The following is a 26,809-nucleotide window of genomic DNA, read 5'->3' as shown; positions in this document are numbered from 1 at the left end:
GGGACTCTTGCAGCAGACCCCTCTGCCCGCGGTCGTTCAGTCAACATTCGCAACTCATGCTCTCTGACGCGTTCAGCTTCTGCTGCTGCCGCACGCTCTCTCTCTCTCTCACGCTCTCTCTCTGCTGCCGCATGCTCTCTCTCTGCTGCCGCAGCACGCTCTGCCTCTGCTGCTGCCGCACGCTCTCTCTCTCTCTCACGCTCTCTCTCTGCTGCCGCATGCTCTCTCTCTGCTGCCGCAGCACGCTCTGCCTCTGCTGCTGCCGCACGCTCTCTCTCTCTCTCACGCTCTCTCTCTGCTGCCGCACGCTCTGCCTCTGCCCTGTCATTCTCCCTGTTATACATGTCAAGTTGTTGAACCGGAGTCAGCCCGGTCCAGAAGGGCGAACGCATGCATTTAGTCATGATGGAATCGCTTCCTAACATATCGGGTTTAGTGACTGGGTCAAGGCTGATTGCGTCGCTCGCATCGCCACCCACGCGACTGTCAACATGATCAGGTTGAACTCTCACTTCTCTGGTCGACATAGCTTGGCTACGAGTTATCATAAGACAAGGCACAAAACACAACGCTCAAACACAACGCTCTGTTGGGGAAATACGACACGAACTACACAATATCACCACCGCACATCAAATTGCCAATGAGAAAAATACCACGTACAAATACTCACGTTTTTTTTTTTTTTGTCGGTTGTTTGGAGGGATCCGAAGCTATTCACTTATTCGGCAGTGAAGCACCACCCAAGACAGCGTCCCACGGCGAGAAGGCTCCTCCAAGACGGCGCCCGCTGGCGAGAAGGCTCCTCCAAGACGGCGTCCGCTGGTGAGAAGATGCAAAGAAGATGCAGATGCAGAATTCCCGTCTCAATTCGAATGTCTCTTACTTGAATGATCCTAGGACGAGCAACCCATTTGTCGCGATCCCGGCTGTGAAATGGTTCCCAGCACGGAATACGGACGTTAATGTCCGGGCTTCAAGTAGTCCACGGAGTGGACAGAGAGAACTCAATAAACACAATTGTGTTTTAATCGGCCTTCTAGGGGTAAGGCACGATGCTTTATTGGCTCGATCACAAAAACCATAAATGGTAACAGAATGGAATACACTGCACAAAGCCTGCAGGAACTGTCGGCCCCAGAAGCTCCAAACAGGACGAGGGCAAGATCACTCGCGGTTCCAATCGACGATCTCCGGGACTCGGAGGGTAACAGAGTGGAATACACCGCACAAGGCCTGCAGGAACGGTCGGCCAGCAGCTCCAACACGACGCAGGCAATATCTGACTCACGGTTCCAATCCACGAGATCCGGGAATCACTCGTTCTCTTCCGGAGTTACTCACTCGTAAAATACAGAACGGTAAACGATCAGCCCAACGCGGCTGTCGTGAAGATTAAGGGAAATCCCTTTATCTATTTCCCACTCGGAGCCTTCGAGAGTCGCGTCCGTTGCATAAGATGGCGACCGCGCTCTCTGACCCTCCACCAATCGCGTGAGGCTCCAAGGAGGTCACGTCACGTGGCGGGCGGGGCACCAAATCTGGGTGAGAACAGGTGGTTTCACCGGTGGTTTCTCACAATATATCGTTTTATTCATACTGCATATATCGTTTTATTCATACTGTATATATCGTATTATTCATACTGTATATATCGTTTTATGCATACTGTATATATCGTTTTACTCATACTGTATATACCGTTTTATTCATACTGTATATATCGTATTATTCATACTGTATAGATCGTTTTATTCATACTGTATATATCGTTGTATTCATACTGTATATATCGTATTATTCATACTGTATATATCGTTTTATTCATACTGTATATATCGTTTTACGCATACTGTATATATCGTTTTATTCATACTGTATATATCGTTTTATTCATACTGTATATATCGTATTATTCATACTGTATATATCGTTTTATTCATACTGTATATATCGTTTTATTCATACTGTATATATCGGTTTACTCATACTGTATATATCGTATTACGCATACTGTATATATCGTTTTATTCATACTGTATATATCGTTTTATTCATACTGCACACATCGTTTTATGCATACTGTATATATCGTTTTACTCATACTGTATATATCGTTTTATTCATACTGTACATATCGTTTTATTCATACTGTATATATCGTTTTATTCATACTGTATATATCGTTTTACTCATACTGTATATATCGTTTTATTCATACTGTATATATCGTTTTATTCATACTGTATATATCGTTTTACTCATACTGTATATATCGTTTTATTCAGACTGTATATATCGTTTTACTCATACTGTATATATCGTTTTATTCATACTGTATATATCGTTTTACTCATACTGTATATATCGTTTTATTCATACTGTATATATCGTTTTACTCATACTGTATATATCGTTTTATTCATACTGTATATATCGTTTTACTCATACTGTATATATCGGTTTATTCATACTGTATATATCGTTTTACTCATACTGTATATATCGTTTTTTTCATACTGTATATATCGTTTTATTCATACTGTATATATCGTTTTACTCATACTGTATATATCGTTTTACTCATACTGTATATATCGTTTTATTCATACTGTGTATATCGTTTTACTCATACTGTATATATCGTTTTACTCATACTGTATATATCGTTTTATTCATACTGTATACATCGTTTTATTCATACTGTATATATCGTTTTATTCATACTGTATATATCGTTTTATTCATACTGCATATATCGTTTTATTCATACTGTATATATCGTTTTATTCATACTGTATATATCGTTTTATTCATACTGTATATATCGTTTTATTCATACTGTATATATCGTTTTATTCATACTGCATATATCGTTTTATTCATACTGTATATATCGTTTTATTCATACTGCATATATCGTTTTATTCATACTGTATATATCGTTTTATTCATACTGTATATATCGTTTTATTCATACTGTATATATCGTTTTATTCATACTGCATATATCGTTTTATTCATACTGTATATATCGTTTTATTCATACTGCATATATCGTTTTATTCATACTGTATATATCGTTTTATTCATACTGTATATATCGTTTTATTCATACTGCATATATCGTTTTATTCATACTGTATATATCGTTTTATTCATACTGCATATATCGTTTTATTCATACGGTAAATATCGTATTATTCATACTGTATATATCGTTTTATTCATACTGTATATATCGTTTTATTCATACTGTATATATCGGTTTACTCATACTGTATATATCGTTTTATTCATACTGTATATATCGTTTTATTCATACTGTATATATCGGTTTACTCATACTGCATACATCGTTTTACTCATACTGTATATATCGTATTACTCATACTGTATATATCGTTTTACTCATACTGTATATATCGTATTATGCATACTGTATATATCGTTTTATTCATACTGTATATATCGGTTTACTCATACTGTATAGATCGGTTTACTCATACTGCATACATCGTTTTACTCATACTGTATATATCGTATTATTCATACTGTATATATCGTTTTACTCATACTGTATATATCGTTTTATTCATACTGTATATATCGTTTTATTCATACTGTATATATCGTTTTATTCATACTGTATATATCGTTTTATTCATACTGTATATATCGTTTTATTCATACTGTATATATCGTTTTACTCATACTGTATATATCGTTTTACTCATACTGTATATATCGTTTTATTCATACTGTATATATCGTATTATTCATACTGTATATATCGTTTTATTCATACTGTATATATCGTTTTATTCATACTATATATATCGTATTATTCATACTGTATATATCGTTTTATTCATACTGTATATATCGTATTATTCATACTGTATATATCGTTGTATTCATACTGTATATATCGTTTTAGTCATACTGTATATATCGTATTATTCATACTGTACATATCGTTTTATTCATACTGTATATATCGTATTATTCATACTGTATATATCGTTTTATTCATACTGTATATATCATATTATTCATACTGTATATATCGTTTTACTCATACTGTATATATCGTTTTACTCATACTGTATATATCGTTTCACTCATACTGTATATCTCGTTTTACTCATACTGTATATATCGTTTTATTCATACTGTATATATCGTTTTATTCATACTGTATATATCGTTTTATTCAGACTGTATATATCGTTTTACTCATACTGTATATATCGTTTTATTCATACTGTATATATCGTTGTACTCATACTGTATATATCGTTTTATTCATACTGTATATATCGTTTTACTCATACTGTATATATCGTTTTATTCATACTGTATATATCGTTTTACTCATACTGTATATATCGGTTTATTCATACTGTATATATCGTTTTACTCATACTGTATATATCGTTTTTTTCATACTGTATATATCGTTTTATTCATACTGTATATATCGTTTTACTCATACTGTATATATCGTTTTACTCATACTGTATATATCGTTTTATTCATACTGTGTATATCGTTTTACTCATACTGTATATATCGTTTTACTCATACTGTATATATCGTTTTATTCATACTGTATACATCGTTTTATTCATACTGTATATATCGTTTTATTCATACTGTATATATCGTTTTATTCATACTGCATATATCGTTTTATTCATACTGTATATATCGTTTTATTCATACTGTATATATCGTTTTATTCATACTGTATATATCGTTTTATTCATACTGTATATATCGTTTTATTCATACTGCATATATCGTTTTATTCATACTGTATATATCGTTTTATTCATACTGCATATATCGTTTTATTCATACTGTATATATCGTTTTATTCATACTGTATATATCGTTTTATTCATACTGTATATATCGTTTTATTCATACTGCATATATCGTTTTATTCATACTGTATATATCGTTTTATTCATACTGCATATATCGTTTTATTCATACTGTATATATCGTTTTATTCATACTGTATATATCGTTTTATTCATACTGCATATATCGTTTTATTCATACTGTATATATCGTTTTATTCATACTGCATATATCGTTTTATTCATACTGTAAATATCGTATTATTCATACTGTATATATCGTTTTATTCATACTGTATATATCGTTTTATTCATACTGTATATATCGGTTTACTCATACTGTATATATCGTTTTATTCATACTGTATATATCGTTTTATTCATACTGTATATATCGGTTTACTCATACTGCATGCATCGTTTTACTCATACTGTATATATCGTATTACTCATACTGTATATATCGTTTTACTCATACTGTATATATCGTATTATGCATACTGTATATATCGTTTTATTCATACTGTATATATCGGTTTACTCATACTGTATATATCGGTTTACTCATACTGCATACATCGTTTTACTCATACTGTATATATCGTATTATTCATACTGTATATATCGTTTTACTCATACTGTATATATCGTTTTATTCATACTGTATATATCGTTTTATTCATACTGTATATATCGTTTTATTCATACTGTATATATCGTTTTATTCATACTGTATATATCGTTTTATTCATACTGTATATATCGTTTTACTCATACTGTATATATCGTTTTACTCATACTGTATATATCGTTTTATTCATACTGTATATATCGTATTATTCATACTGTATATATCGTTTTATTCATACTGTATATATCGTTTTATTCATACTATATATATCGTATTATTCATACTGTATATATCGTTTTATTCATACTGTATATATCGTATTATTCATACTGTATATATCGTTGTATTCATACTGTATATATCGTTTTAGTCATACTGTATATATCGTATTATTCATACTGTACATATCGTTTTATTCATACTGTATATATCGTATTATTCATACTGTATATATCGTATTATTCATACTGTATATATCGTTTTATTCATACTGTATATATCATATTATTCATACTGTATATATCGTTTTACTCATACTGTATATATCGTTTTACTCATACTGTATATATCGTTTCACTCATACTGTATATCTCGTTTTACTCCTACTGTATATATCGTTTTATTCATACTGTATATATCGTTTTATTCATACTGTACATAACGTTTTATTCATACTGTATATATCGTTTTATTCATACTGTATATATCGTTTTATTCATACTGTATATATCGTTTTATTCATACTGTATATATCGTTTTATTCATACTGTATATATCGTTTTACTCATACTGCATATATAGTTTTATTCATACTGTATATATCGTTTTATTCAAACTGTATATATCGTTGTATTCATACTGTATATATCGTTTTATTCAAACTGTATATATCGTTTTATTCATATATATCATTTTATTCATACTGTATATATCGTTTTACTCATACTGTATATATCGTTTTATTCATACTGTATATATCGTTTTATTCATACTGTATATATCATTTTATTCATACTGTATGTATCGTTTTATTCATACTGAATATATCGTTTTACTCATACTGTATATATCGTTTAATTCATACTGTATATATCGTTGTACTCATACTGTATATATCGTTTTATTCATACTGTATATATCGTTTTACTCATACTGTATATATCGTTTTACTCATACTGTATATATCGTTGTACTCATACTGTATATATCGTTTTACTCATACTGTATATATCGTTTTACTCATACTGTATATATCGTTTTATTCATACTGTATATATCATTTTACTCATACTGTATATATCATTTTACTCATACTGTAAATATCGTTTTACTCATACTGTATATATCGTTTTATTCATACTGTATATATCGTTTTATTCATACTGTATATATCGTTTTACTCATACTGTATATATCGTTTTACTCATACTGTATATATCGTTTTATTCATACTGTATATACCATTTTTTTCATACTGTATATATCGTTTTTCTCATACTGTATATATCGTTTTATTCATACTGTATATATCATTTTATTCATACTGTATATATCGTTTTATTCATACTGTATATATCGTTTTCCTCATACTGTATATATCGTTTTACTCATACTGTATATATCGTTTTATTCGTACTGTATATATCGTTTTACTCATACTGTACATATCGTTTTACTCATACTGTATATATCGTTTTACTCATACTGTATATATTGTTGTATTCATACTGTACATATCGTTTTATTCATACTGTATCTATCGTTTTACTCATACTGTATATATCGTTTTCTTCATACTGTATATATCGTTTTACTCATACTGTATATATCGTTTTTCTCATACTGTATATATCGTTTTACTCATACTGTATATATCGTTTTATTCATACTGTATATATCGTTTTACTCATACTGTATATATCGTTTTACTCATAATGTATATATCGTTTTATTCATACTGTATATATCGTTGTATTCATACTGTATATACCGTTTTACTCATACTGTATATATCGTTTTACTCATACTGTATATATCGTTTTATTCATACTGTATATATCGTTTTATTCATACTCATACTGCATATATCGTTTTATTCATACTGTATGTATCGTTTTACTCATACATTATTCATACTGTATATATCGTTTTACTCATACTGTATATAGCGTTTTATTTATACTGTATATATCGTTTTACTCATACTGTATATATCGTTACATTTTATATCGTTACATTATATATTTTACTCATACTGTATATCGTTTTACTCATACTGTATATATCGTTTTACTCATACTGTATATATCGTTGTATTCATACTGTATATATCGTTTTATTCATACTGTATATATAATTTTATTCATACTGTATATATCGTTTTATTCATACTGTACATATCGTTTTACTCATACTGTATATATCGGTTTATGCATACTGTATATATCATTTTATTCATACTGTATATATCGTTTTACTCATACTGTATATATCGTTTTACTCATACTGTATATATCGTTTTACTCAAACTGTATATATCGTTGTATTCACACTGTATATATCATTTTATTCATACTGTATATATCGTTTTACTCATACTGTATATATCGGTTTACTCATACTGTACAAATCGTTTTATTCATACTGTATATATCATTTTATTCATACTGTATATATCGTTTTACTCATACTGTATATATCGTTTTACTCATACTGTATATATCGTTTTACTCATACTGTATATATCGTTTTATTCATACTGTATATATCGTTTTACTCATACTGGAAATATCGTTTTATTCAGACTGTATATATCGTTTTACGCATACTGTATATATCGTTTTACTCATACTGTATATATCGTTTTATTCAGACTGTATATATCGTTTTATTCAGACTGTATATATCGTTTTACGCATACTGTATATATCGTTTTATTCAGACTGTATAATATCGTTTTACGCATACTGTATATATCGTTTTACTCATACTGTATATATCGTTTTATTCAGACTGTATATATCGTTTTACGCATACTGTATATATCGTTTTATTCAGACTGTATATATCGTTTTACGCATACTGTATATATCGTTTTACTCATACTGTATATATCGTTTTATTCAGACTGTATATATCGTTTTACTCATACTGGGAATATCGTTTTATTCAGACTGTATATATCGTTTTACGCATACTGTATATATCGTTTTACTCATACTGTATATATCGTTTTACTCATACTGTATATATCGTTTTATTCATACTGTATATATCGCTTTATTCATAATGGCAAAATCGTTTTATTCATACTGTATATATCATTTTATTCATACTGTATATATCGTTTTACTCATACTGTATATATCGTTTTATTCATGCTGTATATATCGTTTTACTCATACTGTATATATCGTTTTATTCATACTGTATATATCATTTTATTCATACTGTATATACCGTTTTATTCATACTGTATATATCATTTTACTCATACTGTATATATCGTTTTACTCATACTGTAGATATCATTTTATTCATACTGTATATATCGTTTTATTCATACTGTGTTTATCGTTTTACTCATACTGTATATATCGGTTTACTCATACTGTATATATCGTTTTATTCATACTGTATATATCGTTTTATTCATACTGTATATATCGTTTTATTCATACTGTATATATCGTTTTACTCATACTGTATATATCGTTTTATTCATACTGTATATATCATTTTATTCATACTGTATATAGCGTTTTACCCATACTGTATATATCGTTTTATTCATACTGTATATATCGTTTTACTCATACTGTATATATCGTTTTATTCATACGGTATATATCGTTTTATTCATACTGTATATATCGTTTTACTCATACTGTATATATCGTTTTACTCATACTGTATATATCGTTTTATTCATACAGTATATATCGTTTTATTCATACTGTATATATCGTTTTACTCATACTGTATATATCGTTTTACTCATACTATATATATCGTTTTATTCATACTGTATATATCGTTTTATTCATACTGTATATATCGTTTTATTCATACTGTATATATCGTTTTATTCATACTGTATATATCGTTTTACTCATACTGTATATATCGTTTTATTCATACTGTATATATCGTTTACCTCATACTGTATATATCGTTTTACTCATACTGTATATATCGTTTTACTCATACTGTATATATCGTTTTATTCATACTGCATATATCGTTGTATTCATACTGTATACATAGTTTTACTCATACTGTATATATCGTTGTATTCATACTGTATATATCGTTTTATTCATACTGTATATATCGTTTTATTCAAACTGTATATATCGTTTTATTCATACTGTATATATCATTTTATTCATACTGTATATGTCGTTCTACTCATACTGTATATATCGTTTTATTCATACTGTATATATCGTTTTACTCATACTGTATATACCGTTTTACTCATACTGTATATACCGTTTTACTCATACTGTATATATCGTTTTACTCATACTGTATATATCGTTTTACTCATACTGTATATATCGTTTTATTCATACTGTATATATCATTTTACTCATACTGTAAATATCGTTTTACTCATACTGTATATATCGTTTTATTCATACTGTATATATCGTTTTACTCATACTGTATATATCGTTTTACTCATACTGTATATATCGTTTTATTCATACTGTATATATCATTGTATTCATACTGTATATATCGTTTTACTCATACTGTATATATCGTTTTACTCATACTGTATATATCGTTGTATTCATACTGTATATAATCGTTTTATTCATACTGTATATATCGTTTTACTCATACTGTATATATCCTTTTTGCTCAAACTGTATATATCGTTTTATTCATACTGTATATATCATTTTATTCATACTGTATATATCGTTTTATTCATACTGTATATATCGTTTTACTCATACTGTATATATCCTTTTTGCTCAAACTGTATATATCGTTTTATTCATACTGTATATATCGTTTTACTCATACTGTATATATCGTTTTACTCATACTGTATATATCGTTTTACTCATACTGTATATATCGTTTTATTCATACTGTATATACCGTTTTACTCATACTGTATATATCATTTTATTCATACTGTATATATCGTTTTATTCATACAGTATATATCGTTTTACTCATACTGTATATATCGTTTTACTCATCCTGTATATATCGTTTTACTCATACTGTATATATCGTTTTACTCATACTGTATATATCGTTTTACTCATACTGTATATATCGTTTTATTCATACTGTATATATCGTTTTACTCATACTGTATATATCGTTTTACTCATACTGTATATATCGTTGTACTCATACTGTATATATCGTTTTACTCATACTGTATATATCGTTTTACTCATACTGTATATATCGTTTTATTCATACTGTATATATCATTTTACTCATACTGTATATATCATTTTACTCATACTGTAAATATCGTTTTGCTCATACTGTATATATCGTTTTATTCATACTGTATATATCGTTTTACTCATACTGTATATATCGTTTTACTCATACTGTATATATCGTTTTATTCATACTGTATATACCATTTTTTTCATACTGTATATATCGTTTTTCTCATACTGTATATATCGTTTTATTCATACTGTATATATCATTTTATTCATACTGTATATATCGTTTTATTCATACTGTATATATCGTTTTCCTCATACTGTATATATCGTTTTACTCATACTGTATATATCGTTTTATTCGTACTGTATATATCGTTTTACCCATACTGTACATATCGTTTTACTCATACTGTATATATCGTTTTACTCATACTGTATATATCGTTGTATTCATACTGTACATATCGTTTTATTCATACTGTATCTATCGTTTTACTCATACTGTATATATCGTTTTCTTCATACTGTATATATCGTTTTACTCATACTGTATATATCGTTTTTCTCATACTGTATATATCGTTTTACTCATACTGTATATATCGTTTTATTCATACTGTATATATCGTTTTACTCATACTGTATATATCGTTTTACTCATAATGTATATATCGTTTTATTCATACTGTATATATCGTTGTATTCATACTGTATATACCGTTTTACTCATACTGTATATATCGTTTTACTCATACTGTATATATCGTTTTATTCATACTGTATATATCGTTTTATTCATACTCATACTGCATATATCGTTTTATTCATACTGTATGTATCGTTTTACTCATACATTATTCATACTGTATATATCGTTTTACTCATACTGTATATATCCTTTTTGCTCAAACTGTATATATCGTTTTATTCATACTGTATATATCGTTTTACTCATACTGTATATATCGTTTTACTCATACTGTATATATCGTTTTACTCATACTGTATATATCGTTTTATTCATACTGTATATACCGTTCTACTCATACTGTATATATCATTTTATTCATACTGTATATATCGTTTTATTCATACAGTATATATCGTTTTACTCATACTGTATATATCGTTTTACTCATCCTGTATATATCGTTTTACTCATACTGTATATATCGTTTTACTCATACTGTATATATCGTTTTACTCATACTGTATATATCGTTTTATTCATACTGTATATATCGTTTTACTCATACTGTATATATCGTTTTACTCATACTGTATATATCGTTGTACTCATACTGTATATATCGTTTTACTCATACTGTATATATCGTTTTACTCATACTGTATATATCGTTTTATTCATACTGTATATATCATTTTACTCATACTGTATATATCATTTTACTCATACTGTAAATATCGTTTTGCTCATACTGTATATATCGTTTTATTCATACTGTATATATCGTTTTACTCATACTGTATATATCGTTTTACTCATACTGTATATATCGTTTTATTCATACTGTATATACCATTTTTTTCATACTGTATATATCGTTTTATTCATACTGTATATATCGTTTTATTCATACTGCATATATCGTTTTATTCATACTGTATATATCGTTTTATTCATACTGCATATATCGTTTTATTCATACTGTATATATCGTTTTATTCATACTGTATATATCGTTTTATTCATACTGCATATATCGTTTTATTCATACTGTATATATCGTTTTATTCATACTGCATATATCGTTTTATTCATACTGTAAATATCGTTTTATTCATACTGTATATATCGTTTTATTCATACTGCATATATCGTTTTATTCATACTGTATATATCGTTTTATTCATACTGTATATATCGTTTTATTCATACTGCATATATCGTTTTATTCATACTGTATATATCGTTTTATTCATACTGCATATATCGTTTTATTCATACTGTATATATCGTTTTATTCATACTGCATATATCGTTTTATTCATACTGTATATATCGTTTTATTCATACTGTATATATCGTTTTATTCATACTGCATATATCGTTTTATTCATACTGTATATATCGTTTTATTCATACTGTATATATCGTTTTATTCATACTGCATATATCGTTTTATTCATACTGTATATATCGTTTTATTCATACTGCATATATCGTTTTATTCATACTGTATATATCGTTTTATTCATACTGTATATATCGTTTTATTCATACTGCATATATCGTTTTATTCATACTGTATATATCGTTTTATTCATACTGCATATATCGTTTTATTCATACTGTAAATATCGTATTATTCATACTGTATATATCGTTTTATTCATACTGTATATATCGTTTTATTCATACTGTATATATTGGTTTACTCATACTGTATATATCGTTTTATTCATACTGTATATATCGTTTTATTCATACTGTATATATCGGTTTACTCATACTGCATGCATCGTTTTACTCATACTGTATATATCGTATTACTCATACTGTATATATCGTTTTACTCATACTGTATATATCGTATTATGCATACTGTATATATCGTTTTATTCATACTGTATATATCGGTTTACTCATACTGTATATATCGGTTTACTCATACTGCATACATCGTTTTACTCATACTGTATATATCGTATTATTCATACTGTATATATCGTTTTACTCATACTGTATATATCGTTTTATTCATACTGTATATATCGTTTTATTCATACTGTATATATCGTTTTATTCATACTGTATATATCGTTTTATTCATACTGTATATATCGTTTTATTCATACTGTATATATCGTTTTACTCATACTGTATATATCGTTTTACTCATACTGTATATATCGTTTTATTCATACTGTATATATCGTATTATTCATACTGTATATATCGTTTTATTCATACTGTATATATCGTTTTATTCATACTATATATATCGTATTATTCATACTGTATATATCGTTTTATTCATACTGTATATATCGTATTATTCATACTGTATATATCGTTGTATTCATACTGTATATATCGTTTTAGTCATACTGTATATATCGTATTATTCATACTGTACATATCGTTTTATTCATACTGTATATATCGTATTATTCATACTGTATATATCGTATTATTCATACTGTATATATCGTTTTATTCATACTGTATATATCATATTATTCATACTGTATATATCGTTTTACTCATACTGTATATATCGTTTTACTCATACTGTATATATCGTTTCACTCATACTGTATATCTCGTTTTACTCATACTGTATATATCGTTTTATTCATACTGTATATATCGTTTTATTCATACTGTACATAACGTTTTATTCATACTGTATATATCGTTTTATTCATACTGTATATATCGTTTTATTCATACTGTATATATCGTTTTATTCATACTGTATATATCGTTTTATTCATACTGTATATATCGTTTTACTCATACTGCATATATAGTTTTATTCATACTGTATATATCGTTTTATTCAAACTGTATATATCGTTGTATTCATACTGTATATATCGTTTTATTCAAACTGTATATATCGTTTTATTCATATATATCATTTTATTCATACTGTATATATCGTTTTACTCATACTGTATATATCGTTTTATTCATACTGTATATATCGTTTTATTCATACTGTATATATCATTTTATTCATACTGTATGTATCGTTTTATTCATACTGTATATATCGTTTTACTCATACTGTATATATCGTTTAATTCATACTGTATATATCGTTGTACTCATACTGTATATATCGTTTTATTCATACTGTATATATCGTTTTACTCATACTGTATATATCGTTTTACTCATACTGTATATATCGTTGTACTCATACTGTATATATCGTTTTACTCATACTGTATATATCGTTTTACTCATACTGTATATATCGTTTTATTCATACTGTATATATCATTTTACTCATACTGTATATATCATTTTACTCATACTGTAAATATCGTTTTACTCATACTGTATATATCGTTTTATTCATACTGTATATATCGTTTTATTCATACTGTATATATCGTTTTACTCATACTGTATATATCGTTTTACTCATACTGTATATATCGTTTTATTCATACTGTATATACCATTTTTTTCATACTGTATATATCGTTTTTCTCATACTGTATATATCGTTTTATTCATACTGTATATATCATTTTATTCATACTGTATATATCGTTTTATTCATACTGTATATATCGTTTTCCTCATACTGTATATATCGTTTTACTCATACTGTATATATCGTTTTATTCGTACTGTATATATCGTTTTACTCATACTGTACATATCGTTTTACTCATACTGTATATATCGTTTTACTCATACTGTATATATTGTTGTATTCATACTGTACATATCGTTTTATTCATACTGTATCTATCGTTTTACTCATACTGTATATATCGTTTTCTTCATACTGTATATATCGTTTTACTCATACTGTATATATCGTTTTTCTCATACTGTATATATCGTTTTACTCATACTGTATATATCGTTTTATTCATACTGTATATATCGTTTTACTCATACTGTATATATCGTTTTACTCATAATGTATATATCGTTTTATTCATACTGTATATATCGTTGTATTCATACTGTATATACCGTTTTACTCATACTGTATATATCGTTTTACTCATACTGTATATATCGTTTTATTCATACTGTATATATCGTTTTATTCATACTCATACTGCATATATCGTTTTATTCATACTGTATGTATCGTTTTACTCATACATTATTCATACTGTATATATCGTTTTACTCATACTGTATATAGCGTTTTATTTATACTGTATATATCGTTTTACTCATACTGTATATATCGTTACATTTTATATCGTTACATTATATATTTTACTCATACTGTATATCGTTTTACTCATACTGTATATATCGTTTTACTCATACTGTATATATCGTTGTATTCATACTGTATATATCGTTTTATTCATACTGTATATATAATTTTATTCATACTGTATATATCGTTTTATTCATACTGTACATATCGTTTTACTCATACTGTATATATCGTTTTATGCATACTGTATATATCATTTTATTCATACTGTATATATCGTTTTACTCATACTGTATATATCGTTTTACTCATACTGTATATATCGTTTTACTCAAACTGTATATATCGTTGTATTCACACTGTATATATCATTTTATTCATACTGTATATATCGTTTTACTCATACTGTATATATCGGTTTACTCATACTGTACAAATCGTTTTATTCATACTGTATATATCATTTTATTCATACTGTATATATCGTTTTACTCATACTGTATATATCGTTTTACTCATACTGTATATATCGTTTTACTCATACTGTATATATCGTTTTATTCATACTGTATATATCGTTTTACTCATACTGGAAATATCGTTTTATTCAGACTGTATATATCGTTTTACGCATACTGTATATATCGTTTTACTCATACTGTATATATCGTTTTATTCAGACTGTATATATCGTTTTATTCAGACTGTATATATCGTTTTACGCATACTGTATATATCGTTTTATTCAGACTGTATAATATCGTTTTACGCATACTGTATATATCGTTTTACTCATACTGTATATATCGTTTTATTCAGACTGTATATATCGTTTTACGCATACTGTATATATCGTTTTATTCAGACTGTATATATCGTTTTACGCATACTGTATATATCGTTTTACTCATACTGTATATATCGTTTTATTCAGACTGTATATATCGTTTTACTCATACTGGAAATATCGTTTTATTCAGACTGTATATATCGTTTTACGCATACTGTATATATCGTTTTACTCATACTGTATATATCGTTTTACTCATACTGTATATATCGTTTTATTCATACTGTATATATCGCTTTATTCATAATGGCAAAATCGTTTTATTCATACTGTATATATCATTTTATTCATACTGTATATATCGTTTTACTCATACTGTATATATCGTTTTATTCATGCTGTATATATCGTTTTACTCATACTGTATATATCGTTTTATTCATACTGTATATATCATTTTATTCATACTGTATATACCGTTTTATTCATACTGTATATATCATTTTACTCATACTGTATATATCGTTTTACTCATACTGTAGATATCATTTTATTCATACTGTATATATCGTTTTATTCATACTGTGTTTATCGTTTTACTCATACTGTATATATCGGTTTACTCATACTGTATATATCGTTTTATTCATACTGTATATATCGTTTTATTCATACTGTATATATCGTTTTATTCATACTGTATATATCGTTTTACTCATACTGTATATATCGTTTTATTCATACTGTATATATCATTTTATTCATACTGTATATAGCGTTTTACCCATACTGTATATATCGTTTTATTCATACTGTATATATCGTTTTACTCATACTGTATATATCGTTTTATTCATACGGTATATATCGTTTTATTCATACTGTATATATCGTTTTACTCATACTGTATATATCGTTTTACTCATACTGTATATATCGTTTTATTCATACAGTATATATCGTTTTATTCATACTGTATATATCGTTTTACTCATACTGTATATATCGTTTTACTCATACTATATATATCGTTTTATTCATACTGTATATATCGTTTTATTCATACTGTATATATCGTTTTATTCATACTGTATATATCGTTTTATTCATACTGTATATATCGTTTTACTCATACTGTATATATCGTTTTATTCATACTGTATATATAGTTTACCTCATACTGTATATATCGTTTTACTCATACTGTATATATCGTTTTACTCATACTGTATATATCGTTTTATTCATACTGCATATATCGTTGTATTCATACTGTATACATAGTTTTACTCATACTGTATATATCGTTGTATTCATACTGTATATATCGTTTTATTCATACTGTATATATCGTTTTATTCAAACTGTATATATCGTTTTATTCATACTGTATATATCATTTTATTCATACTGTATATGTCGTTCTACTCATACTGTATATATCGTTTTATTCATACTGTATATATCGTTTTACTCATACTGTATATACCGTTTTACTCATACTGTATATACCGTTTTACTCATACTGTATATATCGTTTTACTCATACTGTATATATCGTTTTACTCATACTGTATATATCGTTTTATTCATACTGTATATATCATTTTACTCATACTGTAAATATCGTTTTACTCATACTGTATATATCGTTTTATTCATACTGTATATATCGTTTTACTCATACTGTATATATCGTTTTACTCATACTGTATATATCGTTTTATTCATACTGTATATATCATTGTATTCATACTGTATATATCGTTTTACTCATACTGTATATATCGTTTTACTCATACTGTATATATCGTTGTATTCATACTGTATATAATCGTTTTATTCATACTGTATATATCGTTTTACTCATACTGTATATATCCTTTTTGCTCAAACTGTATATATCGTTTTATTCATACTGTATATATCATTTTATTCATACTGTATATATCGTTTTATTCATACTGTATATATCGTTGTACTCATACTGTATATATACTTTTTGCTCAAACTGTATATATCGTTTTGCTCATACTGTATATATCGTTTTATTCATACTGTATATATCGTTTTACTCATACTGTATATATCGTTTTACTCATACTGTATATATCGTTTTATTCATACTGTATATACCATTTTTTTCATACTGTATATATCGTTTTTCTCATACTGTATATATCGTTTTATTCATACTGTATATATCATTTTATTCATACTGTATATATCGTTTTATTCATACTGTATATATCGTTTTCCTCATACTGTATATATCGTTTTACTCATACTGTATATATCGTTTTATTCGTACTGTATATATCGTTTTACCCATACTGTACATATCGTTTTACTCATACTGTATATATCGTTTTACTCATACTGTATATATCGTTGTATTCATACTGTACATATCGTTTTATTCATACTGTATCTATCGTTTTACTCATACTGTATATATCGTTTTCTTCATACTGTATATATCGTTTTACTCATACTGTATATATCGTTTTTCTCATACTGTATATATCGTTTTACTCATACTGTATATATCGTTTTATTCATACTGTATATATCGTTTTACTCATACTGTATATATCGTTTTACTCATAATGTATATATCGTTTTATTCATACTGTATATATCGTTGTATTCATACTGTATATACCGTTTTACTCATACTGTATATATCGTTTTACTCATACTGTATATATCGTTTTATTCATACTGTATATATCGTTTTATTCATACTCATACTGCATATATCGTTTTATTCATACTGTATGTATCGTTTTACTCATACATTATTCATACTGTATATATCGTTTTACTCATACTGTATATATCCTTTTTGCTCAAACTGTATATATCGTTTTATTCATACTGTATATATCGTTTTACTCATACTGTATATATCGTTTTACTCATACTGTATATATCGTTTTACTCATACTGTATATATCGTTTTATTCATACTGTATATACCGTTTTACTCATACTGTATATATCATTTTATTCATACTGTATATATCGTTTTATTCATACAGTATATATCGTTTTACTCATACTGTATATATCGTTTTACTCATCCTGTATATATCGTTTTACTCATACTGTATATATCGTTTTACTCATACTGTATATATCGTTTTACTCATACTGTATATATCGTTTTATTCATACTGTATATATCGTTTTACTCATACTGTATATATCGTTTTACTCATACTGTATATATCGTTGTACTCATACTGTATATATCGTTTTACTCATACTGTATATATCGTTTTACTCATACTGTATATATCGTTTTATTCATACTGTATATATCATTTTACTCATACTGTATATATCATTTTACTCATACTGTAAATATCGTTTTGCTCATACTGTATATATCGTTTTATTCATACTGTATATATCGTTTTACTCATACTGTATATATCGTTTTACTCATACTGTATATATCGTTTTATTCATACTGTATATACCATTTTTTTCATACTGTATATATCGTTTTTCTCATACTGTATATATCGTTTTATTCATACTGTATATATCATTTTATTCATACTGTATATATCGTTTTATTCATACTGTATATATCGTTTTCCTCATACTGTATATATCGTTTTACTCATACTGTATATATCGTTTTATTCGTACTGTATATATCGTTTTACCCATACTGTACATATCGTTTTACTCATACTGTATATATCGTTTTACTCATACTGTATATATCGTTGTATTCATACTGTACATATCGTTTTATTCATACTGTATCTATCGTTTTACTCATACTGTATATATCGTTTTCTTCATACTGTATATATCGTTTTACTCATACTGTATATATCGTTTTTCTCATACTGTATATATCGTTTTACTCATACTGTATATATCGTTTTATTCATACTGTATATATCGTTTTACTCATACTGTATATATCGTTTTACTCATAATGTATACATCGTTTTATTCATACTGTATATATCGTTGTATTCATACTGTATATACCGTTTTACTCATACTGTATATATCGTTTTACTCATACTGTATATATCGTTTTATTCATACTGTATATATCGTTTTATTCATACTCATACTGCATATATCGTTTTATTCATACTGTATGTATCGTTTTACTCATACATTATTCATACTGTATATATCGTTTTACTCATACTGTATATAGCGTTTTATTCATACTGTATATATCGTTTTACTCATACTGTATATATCGTTACATTTTATATCGTTACATTATATATTTTACTCATACTGTATATCGTTTTACTCATACTGTATATATCGTTTTACTCATACTGTATATATCGTTGTATTCATACTGTATATATCGTTTTATTCATACTGTATATATAATTTTATTCATACTGTATATATCGTTTTATTCAAACTGTACATATCGTTTTACTCATACTGTATATATCGTTTTATGCATACTGTATATATCATTTTATTCATACTGTATATATCGTTTTACTCATACTGTATATATCGTTTTACTCATACTGTATATATCGTTTTACTCAAACTGTATATATCGTTGTATTCACACTGTATATATCATTTTATTCATACTGTATATATCGTTTTACTCATACTGTATATATCGTTTTACTCATACTGTACAAATCGTTTTATTCATACTGTATATATCATTTTATTCATACTGTATATATCGTTTTACTCATACTGTATATATCGTTTTACTCATACTGTATATATCGTTTTACTCATACTGTATATATCGTTTTATTCATACTGTATATATCGTTTTACTCATACTGGAAATATCGTTTTATTCAGACTGTATATATCGTTTTACGCATACTGTATATATCGTTTTACTCATACTGTATATATCGTTTTATTCAGACTGTATATATCGTTTTATTCAGACTGTATATATCGTTTTACGCATACTGTATATATCGTTTTATTCAGACTGTATAATATCGTTTTACGCATACTGTATATATCGTTTTACTCATACTGTATATATCGTTTTATTCAGACTGTATATATCGTTTTACGCATACTGTATATATCGTTTTATTCAGACTGTATATATCGTTTTACGCATACTGTATATATCGTTTTACTCATACTGTATATATCGTTTTATTCAGACTGTATATATCGTTTTACTCATACTGGAAATATCGTTTTATTCAGACTGTATATATCGTTTTACGCATACTGTATATATCGTTTTACTCATACTGTATATATCGTTTTACTCATACTGTATATATCGTTTTATTCATACTGTATATATCGCTTTATTCATAATGGAAAAATCGTTTTATTCATACTGTATATATCATTTCATTCATACTGTATATATCGTTTTCCTCATACTGTATATATCGTTTTATTCATGCTGTATATATCGTTTTACTCATACTGTATATATCGTTTTATTCATACTGTATATATCATTTTATTCATACTGTATATACCGTTTTATTCATACTGTATATATCATTTTACTCATACTGTATATATCGTTTTACTCATACTGTAGATATCATTTTATTCATACTGTATATATCGTTTTATTCATACTGTGTTTATCGTTTTACTCATACTGTATATATCGTTTTACTCATACTGTATATATCGTTTTATTCATACTGTATATATCGTTTTATTCATACTGTATATATCGTTTTATTCATACTGTATATATCGTTTTACTCATACTGTATATATCGTTTTATTCATACTGTATATATCATTTTATTCATACTGTATATAGCGTTTTACCCATACTGTATATATCGTTTTATTCATACTGTATATATCGTTTTACTCATACTGTATATATCGTTTTATTCATACGGTATATATCGTTTTATTCATACTGTATATATCGTTTTACTCATACTGTATATATCGTTTTACTCATACTGTATATATCGTTTTATTCATACAGTATATATCGTTTTATTCATACTGTATATATCGTTTTACTCATACTGTATATATCGTTTTACTCATACTATATATATCGTTTTATTCATACTGTATATATCGTTTTATTCATACTGTATATATCGTTTTATTCATACTGTATATATCGTTTTATTCATACTGTATATATCGTTTTACTCATACTGTATATATCGTTTTATTCATACTGTATATATCGTTTACCTCATACTGTATATATAGTTTTACTCATACTGTATATATCGTTTTACTCATACTGTATATATCGTTTTATTCATACTGCATATATCGTTGTATTCATACTGTACACATAGTTTTACTCATACTGTATATATCGTTGTATTCATACTGTATATATCGTTTTATTCATACTGTATATATCGTTTTATTCAAACTGTATATATCGTTTTATTCATACTGTATATATCATTTTATTCATACTGTATATATCGTTCTACTCATACTGTATATACCGTTTTACTCATACTGTATATACCGTTTTACTCATACTGTATATATCGTTTTACTCATACTGTATATATCGTTTTACTCATACTGTATATATCGTTTTATTCATACTGTATATATCATTTTACTCATACTGTAAATACCGTTTTACTCATACTGTATATATCGTTTTATTCATACTGTATATATCGTTTTACTCATACTGTATATATCGTTTTACTCATACTGTATATATCGTTTTATTCATACTGTATATATCATTGTATTCATACTGTATATATCGTTTTACTCATACTGTATATATCGTTTTACTCATACTGTATATATCGTTTTATTCATACTGTATATATCGTTTTACTCATACTGTATATATCCTTTTTGCTCAAACTGTATATATCGTTTTATTCATACTGTATATATCATTTTATTCATACTGTATATATCGTTTTATTCATACTGTATATATCGTTTTACTCATACTGTATATATCCTTTTTGCTCAAACTGTATATATCGTTTTATTCATACTGTATATATCGTTTTACTCATACTGTATATATCGTTTTACTCATACTGTATATATCGTTTTACTCATACTGTATATATCGTTTTATTCATACTGTATATACCGTTTTACTCATACTGTATATATCATTTTATTCATACTGTATATATCGTTTTATTCATACTGTATATATCGTTTTACTCATACTGTATATATCGTTTTACTCATCCTGTATATATCGTTTTACTCATACTGTATATATCGTTTTACTCATACTGTATATATCGTTTTATTCATACTGTATATATCGTTTTATTCATACTGTATATATCGTTTTACTCATACTGCATACATCGTTTTACTCATACTGTATATATCGGTTTATTCATACTGTATATATCATTTTATTCATACTGTCTATAGCGTTTTACTCAGACTGTATATATCGTTTTATTCATACTGTATATATCGTTTTGTTCATACTGTATATATCGTTTTACTCATACTGTATATATCGTTTTACTCATACTGTATATATCGTTTTATTCATACTGAATATATCATTTTATTCATACTGTATATATCGTTTTATTCATACTGTATATATCGTTTTATTCATACTGTACATATCGTTTTATTCATACTGTATATATCGTTTTACTCATACTGTATATATCGTTTTATTCAAACTGTATATAGCGTTTTATTCATACTGTATGTATCGTTTTATTCATACTGTAGATATCGTTTTATTCATACTGTATATATCGTTTTATTCATACTGTATATATCATTTTATTCATACTGTATATAACGTTTTACTCATACTGTATATATCGTTTTACTCATACTGTATATATCGTTTTATTCATACTGGATATATCGTTTTACTCATACTGTATATATCATTTTATTCATAATGTATATATCGTTTTATTCATACTGTATATATCGTTTTATTCATACTGTAGATATCGTTTTACTCATACTGTATATATCGTTTTACTCATACTGTATATATCGTTTTATTCATACTGTATATATCGTTTTATTCATACTCATACTGTATATATCGTTTTATTCATACTGTATGTATCGTTTTACTCATACATTACTCATACTGTATATATCGTTTTACTCATACTGTATATATCGTTTTACTCATACTGTATATATCGTTTTATTCATACTGTATATATCGTTTTACTCATACTGGAAATATCGTTTTATTCAGACTGTATATATCGTTTTACGCATACTGTATATATCGTTTTACTCATACTGTATATATCGTTTTATTCAGACTGTATATATCGTTTTATTCAGACTGTATATATCGTTTTACGCATACTGTATATATCGTTTTATTCAGACTGTATAATATCGTTTTACGCATACTGTATATATCGTTTTACTCATACTGTATATATCGTTTTATTCAGACTGTATATATCGTTTTACGCATACTGTATATATCGTTTTATTCAGACTGTATATATCGTTTTACGCATACTGTATATATCGTTTTACTCATACTGTATATATCGTTTTATTCAGACTGTATATATCGTTTTACTCATACTGGAAATATCGTTTTATTCAGACTGTATATATCGTTTTACGCATACTGTATATATCATTTTACTCATACTGTATATATCGTTTTACTCATACTGTATATATCGTTTTATTCATACTGTATATATCGCTTTATTCATAATGGAAAAATCGTTTTATTCATACTGTATATATCATTTTATTCATACTGTATATATCGTTTTACTCATACTGTATATATCGTTTTATTCATGCTGTATATATCGTTTTACTCATACTGTATATATCGTTTTATTCATACTGTATATATCATTTTATTCAGACTGTATATACCGTTTTATTCATACTGTATATATCATTTTACTCATACTGTATATATCGTTTTACTCATACTGTAGATATCATTTTATTCATACTGTATATATCGTTTTATTCATACTGTGTTTATCGTTTTACTCATACTGTATATATCGTTTTACTCATACTGTATATATCGTTTTATTCATACTGTATATATCGTTTTATTCATACTGTATATATCGTTTTATTCATACTGTATATATCGTTTTACTCATACTGTATATAACGTTTTATTCATACTGTATATATCATTTTATTCATACTGTATATAGCGTTTTACCCATACTGTATATATCGTTTTATTCATACTGTATATATCGTTTTACTCATACTGTATATATCGTTTTATTCATACGGTATATATCGTTTTATTCATACTGTATATATCGTTTTACTCATACTGTATATATCGTTTTACTCATACTGTATATATCGTTTTATTCATACAGTATATATCGTTTTATTCATACTGTATATATCGTTTTACTCATACTGTATATATCGTTTTACTCATACTATATATATCGTTTTATTCATACTGTATATATCGTTTTATTCATACTGTATATATCGTTTTATTCATACTGTATATATCGTTTTATTCATACTGTATATATCGTTTTACTCATACTGTATATATCGTTTTATTCATACTGTATATATCGTTTACCTCATACTGTATATATTGTTTTACTCATACTGTATATATCGTTTTACTCATACTGTATATATCGTTTTATTCATACTGCATATATCGTTGTATTCATACTGTATACATAGTTTTACTCATACTGTATATATCGTTGTATTCATACTGTATATATCGTTTTATTCATACTGTATATATCGTTTTATTCAAACTGTATATATCGTTTTATTCATACTGTATATATCATTTTATTCATACTTTATATATCGTTCTACTCATACTGTATATATCGTTTTATTCATACTGTATATATCGTTTTACTCATACTGTATATACCGTTTTACTCATACTGTATATACCGTTTTACTCATACTGTATATATCGTTTTACTCATACTGTATATATCGTTTTACTCATACTGTATATATCGTTTTATTCATACTGTATATATCATTTTACTCATACTGTAAATATCGTTTTACTCATACTGTATATATCGTTTTATTCATACTGTATATATCGTTTTACTCATACTGTATATATCGTTTTACTCATACTGTATATATCGTTTTATTCATACTGTATATATCATTGTATTCATACTGTATATATCGTTTTACTCATACTGTATATATCGTTTTACTCATACTGTATATATCGTTTTATTCATACTGTA

The sequence above is a fragment of the Myxine glutinosa genome, chromosome 5 (assembly GCF_964187855.1).
Source record: "Myxine glutinosa chromosome 5, kmMyxGlut1.1, whole genome shotgun sequence".
Classification (NCBI taxonomy): domain Eukaryota; kingdom Metazoa; phylum Chordata; class Myxini; order Myxiniformes; family Myxinidae; genus Myxine; species Myxine glutinosa.
This window is presented reverse-complemented; position numbering follows the sequence as displayed.